This window comes from Rhynchophorus ferrugineus, unplaced genomic scaffold (assembly GCF_030347505.1).
Source record: "Rhynchophorus ferrugineus isolate W39M unplaced genomic scaffold, kcgeb_rfMv2 rfM701, whole genome shotgun sequence".
Classification (NCBI taxonomy): Eukaryota; Metazoa; Arthropoda; class Insecta; order Coleoptera; family Curculionidae; genus Rhynchophorus; species Rhynchophorus ferrugineus.
Window position 1 is genome coordinate 1 of NW_027473278.1, and position 5,000 is coordinate 5,000.

The 5,000-nt window shown below is 45.5% G+C and overlaps 1 non-coding gene and 2 pseudogenes across 1 annotated transcript; all 3 read left to right on the plus strand.

The window, feature by feature from the left end:
* Positions 1-2,245: 2,245 nt before the first annotated feature.
* LOC143206457 (uncharacterized) lies at positions 2,246-3,190 on the plus strand (annotated as a pseudogene).
* Positions 3,191-3,405: 215 nt separating this feature from the next.
* LOC143206458 (5.8S ribosomal RNA) lies at positions 3,406-3,560 on the plus strand. Its single transcript, XR_013008421.1, has one exon. It is a non-coding gene; the product is annotated as a 5.8S ribosomal RNA (ribosomal RNA).
* Positions 3,561-3,869: 309 nt separating this feature from the next.
* Positions 3,870-5,000, plus strand: part of LOC143206460 (uncharacterized) — a 3,779-nt pseudogene continuing 2,648 nt past the window's right edge.

The window sequence follows — 5,000 nt, forward strand, 5'->3', positions numbered from 1 at the left end:
GTGGCCGTAGTTGTTTGCAGCGAGAGAAAAGCAGCCGTAGCGAGCGAGCGAATGAAACAACTCACTGTCGCATTGTTTGTACTGCAATAGCGGCTTGCAAACCTTTGTCACCGTATTTTTTTTATTTTTGAGAAATTTGATACAATTTTTTGAAGTAATAGACAGCATTAGTACCTGTAACTTTTGTGTGTTTTAGATTTTTAATAAATACAATAGCGGAACGAAATACAAGCGTTTAAAGGTTTTCCATTGTAGACTCACTGAAATTGCAGCTCACAAGCGCGCGCTTAGCTAAGAGGAGCGACGACACAGAGCAGCCGCCTTGCACGCATGCGGAGTACGGCTCACGACGCGAGCTGTCGGAGTGATACGCGCGCCGCCGCTGCTAAAGGGAGCCCTATAGACTCCCGCGCGCGTGTTTAGAATGAAAAAAAATTAATAATTTTTTTTCTGCCTGTTAAATTTCACGCACGTTTTTTTGCCGAATAATCAGCATATCCTAGCACTGCGACGTATGTAAAGAAAAGTTTAAAAAGGTTTTGCTAAAGTAGTCAAATTTATGAAAAACTGTTCAAAAACCAGGGCAAGCTCGAAAACGCTGTGGTAAAACCGACCTATACCTTAACACAGGGGGACTCTGATAGGCTCCCGAACAACATGGCGATCGTTGGCGTGTAAGGAGAAAATCCGCACGGCGGCGTTGTCGTTGGTCCGCTACTAGCAAGGCGCGGGCTGACGCATCGCAACACCTCAAGTCCTTGCTACGCGAGTCAATGAAAACTCGTTAAATGCCCTTTGGGCTGATGGCGCGCGGCTTAGAAAATAGGTCGCGCGCTGTAATAGGCAACTAAGCTTTGAATGAAGTATGACTATTGTGTGAGTGTTATATTTATATAATACGAGCACATTGTCATAGAAAGCCGTGCAGTTTGCTTTATATATGGGGCAAAGCGAATTACTATTGGCAATATTTTGTGATATATATATTTCCTACCACGATGAATCACAAAGCCAATATAAGGGTTCGCTAGCAAATTTGTACAAAAAGGTCTTTTGAAAAGACGGGACTCACTTGATACAACAAAGTGTTGTCTAATATAAGGCTTTCAAAAAATGAAATGGCTGCAGCATACAAACTTGCCTTGCCTTTCAAATCAAATTCCTTTATTGGATTTTGAAGAAAACTGGTTGATCCTGCCAGTAGTCATATGCTTGTCTTAAAGATTAAGCCATGCATGTTTAAGTGCAAGCCAAAAAATATGGTGAAACCGCGAATGGCTCATTAAATCAGTTATAGGTTTCATGGAATATGAAAACCACTTGGATAACTGTGGCAATTCTAGAGCTAATACATGCCTGAATCTTCTACGGTCACTGACTGTTGGAAGACGCTTTTATTAGACATAAAGCTGCCGGTTTGCAGTTTATCTGTAGCTGGGCACATAAAACGTGATGACTCTGTATAACTTTGCCGATCGCTTAGGGCCTTTGAGCCGGCGACAATTCTTTCAAGTGTCTGCTCTATCAACTGTCGATGGTATATTATATGTTTACCATGGTTGTAACGGGTAACGGAGAATTAGGGTTCGATTCCGGAGAGGGAGCCTGAGAAACGGCTACCACATCTAAGGAAGGCAGCAGGCGCGTAAAATTACCCAATCCCGGCACGGGGAGGTAGTGACAAAAAATAACGATACGGGACTCACTTGAGGCTTCGTAATTGGAATGAGTACATTCTAAATCCTTTAACGAGTACCTACTGGAGGGCAAGCCTGGTGCCAGCAGCTGCGGTAACTCCAGCTCCAGTAGCGTATATTAAAATTGTTGCGTCTAAAAAGCTCGTAGTTGAAAACCTGGTGCCCAGAAGAATAGTCACCTTTGTGTGGCGCCTCTTCTCTGTGGTACATCCTGGGTGGCTGTCTGTCGTCCGCTTTATTGCGGGCTTCGGGTGGCCATCATATATCACTCTGATAAACTTTGGTTGCTCAGAGATGGCCTTGTGCCTATAAATTCTTGCATGGAATGATGGAATAGGTTGTTGTTCCGTTTGTGGCTTTTGGAATCGACAAGATGACCAAGAGGAACAGGCGGGGGCATTTGTACTGCGACGCTAGAGGTGAAATTCTTAGACCACAGCAAGACGAACTACTGCGAAAGCATTTGCCAAGAATGTTTTCATTGATCAAGAACGAAAGTTAGAGGTTCGAAGGCGATCAGATACCGCCCTAGTTCTGACCCGTAAACTATGCCAACCAGCAATCCGCCTGAGTTGTTTATTTTGACTCGGTGGGCAGCTCCGGGAAACCCTAGTACGGTTCCGGGGGGAGTATGGTTGCAAAGCTTAAACTTAAAGGCATTGGACGGAAGAGCACCACAAGACGTGGGTCGTGCGGCTCAATTTGACTCAACACGGGAAAACTCACCTGGTTAGGACACTGAGAGGATTGACAGATTGATAGCTCTTTCTTGATTTGGTGGATGGTGGTGCATGGCCGTTCTTAGTTCTTGGAGCGATCTGTCTGCTTAACTGCGATAACGAACGAGACTCTAGCCTATTAAATAGACGTACTGTCCGCAGAGTACGGTATGAATCCTTCTTAGAGGGATTAGTTGCTTTCAGCAACGAGAAACAGAGCCATAACAGGTCTTTATGCCCTATAGATATCCAGGGCCGCACGCGCGACACACTGAAGGAAAAAGCGCGTAGTTTTCCCTTGTTTGAGAGAACTGGGTAACCTCGTGAAACTTCTTCATGATTGGGATAGGGGTTTGCAATTATTCCCCTTGAACGAGGAATGCCTAGTAAACACTAGTCATCAGCTAGTGTTGATTACGTCCCTGCTCTTTGTGCACACCGCCCGTCGCCATAACCGATTGAACGGTCTAGTGAGGCCATCTGATTGATTCTTTTTGTGGCCTTTGGTTGCGAGTAGAGTCGAGAAGATGACCAAACCCGGCCGTTTAGAGGATATGAAAGTCGTAACAAGGTTGCCGTTGGTGAACCAGCGGCAGGATCATTAAAGTTTACATTTATGTAAGCTTGAATATGTACCACCCAAATAGAGAAAGGCATGTGAGCTTTTCTTGAAATGGAAAAGGTGGATTTGATTGCACTACGGCCTCGAGCATTTAATTATGTTCGCTGGCTTCGGCTGTCTTTTAGCGAGACATCAATATAAATAGCGGATCTCTGTACTTATCCTTATGAAAAAGGAGAAAGTTAGAGAACTGTATGAACTGTTTCATTGACTTGTAAAAGAGACAATGATCGGTTGACTATTAGCGGATCTCTCATGTGGAGAGAACTGTATGAACTGTTTCATTGACTTGTAAAAAAGACAATGATCGGTTAAAGATATATATTGATGTTGATGACCTTAGAGAAAGTCGAAAAACCCATTTGACAACTCTTAACAGTGGATCACTCGGTTTTCGGTTCGATGAAGAACGCAGCTAGCTGCGATACTTAGTGTGAATTGCAGGACACACTGAGCACTGAATTTTTGAACGCATATTGCGGCCTCGGGCTCTGCCCGCAGGCTTCGTCTGTCTGAGGGTCGAATCAAATATCAAGCGGACCTTTTGCTGTATGAATGTCCTTTCTAATGCGTCTATTGTGGGACTGAGGTGTAGCCTATACGTTCCTTGTACAACGGTAATCGTAAAGCAAGCGATGGTACGTTGTATGAGAGAAATGTCGCTCGCCTTCCTACTTTTGAGATGCAGTTTGTAAAGGCGCTCTTGCAGTAGAGTAGTCTGTATTGACTGTTTCATTGACTTGTAAAGAGACAATGATCGGTTTAATGAGATAGTTTGAACGTCACCGAGTGAGGTTCAACTATACACACTTATCTGACATAAATTGATGTCGACCTCAGATCAGTCGAGATTACCCGCTGAACTTAAGCATATCAATAAGCGGAGGAAAAGAAATCAAATGAGATTTCCCTAGTAGCTGCGAGCGAAAAGGAATTTAGCCCAGCGCTGAATCCCGCGTTGTAATGACGTTGGGAAATGTAGCGTATGAGAGCGAATGCTCCGCTTGTGTCGAGAGTGACGCAAGTCTCCTTGAGTGGAGCTTGTCCCGGAGAGGGTGCTAGGCCCGTATCTGTCACGAACGACCTCGGAATGTTTGCTCTCGTGAGTCGGGTTGCTTGAGAGTGCAGCCCTAAGTGGGTGGTAAATTCCATCAAAGGCTAAATATTCCCGAAAAACCGATAGCGAACAAGTACCATGAGGGAAAGTTGAAAAGAACTCTGACGAGAGAGTTCAACAGTACGTGAAACTGTTATGAGTAAAACGGGTGGGCCCTCGAAATCCGATGATAGAGTAAGTCACGCCTAATACGGTTCTTGCGTGGTGCCTTATGTGTTGGCTCTTTATGGGCTGGCCTGGGTGCTACGTTAAGCGTGCCGTTGTTTGGTCGGCATTTTACTCTGTCGGTAGGGCGTCGCAACCGATAAGGTTCTTAAAAAGCGCTTTGAGAGCTTGTATGGAGGTTACGCTTTACAGTCCTTGTGATTGTACGAAGCGTGCATTGCCTGCGAGTTTGAATGAGTCGCTACCTTATCGTGGAACAGTTTGAGACCTTTAGTGGTTTCAGTTTCACTCTTCAAACGCAAGTTGGCCGGAAGGGCTTTGTACTTGTGAGTTGTTCCACTCTCGGGTGGGCTGCTTGCAGGTGCTGGTCTGTTGTAGCTGGTCGACTGTTGCTGAGTGGTAACCGTTCGCGGCGAGTAGGTCGGTAACCCATCCGTCCCGTCTTGAAACACGGACCAAGGAGCCTAACAGGTACGCAAGTCATTGAGCTTACTAAACTCAAAGGCGAAATGAAATGTGAAGGCTCTCTTATGAGAGTTGAGACGTGATCCTTGGTGCTAAGTCACCGAGGCGCAGCGTCTGCCCGTCCATTTGGCATTGTCTAAGGGGCGGAGCAAGAGCGTACACGTTAGGATCCGAAAGATGGTGAGCTATGCCCGGGCAAGACGAAGCCAGAGGAA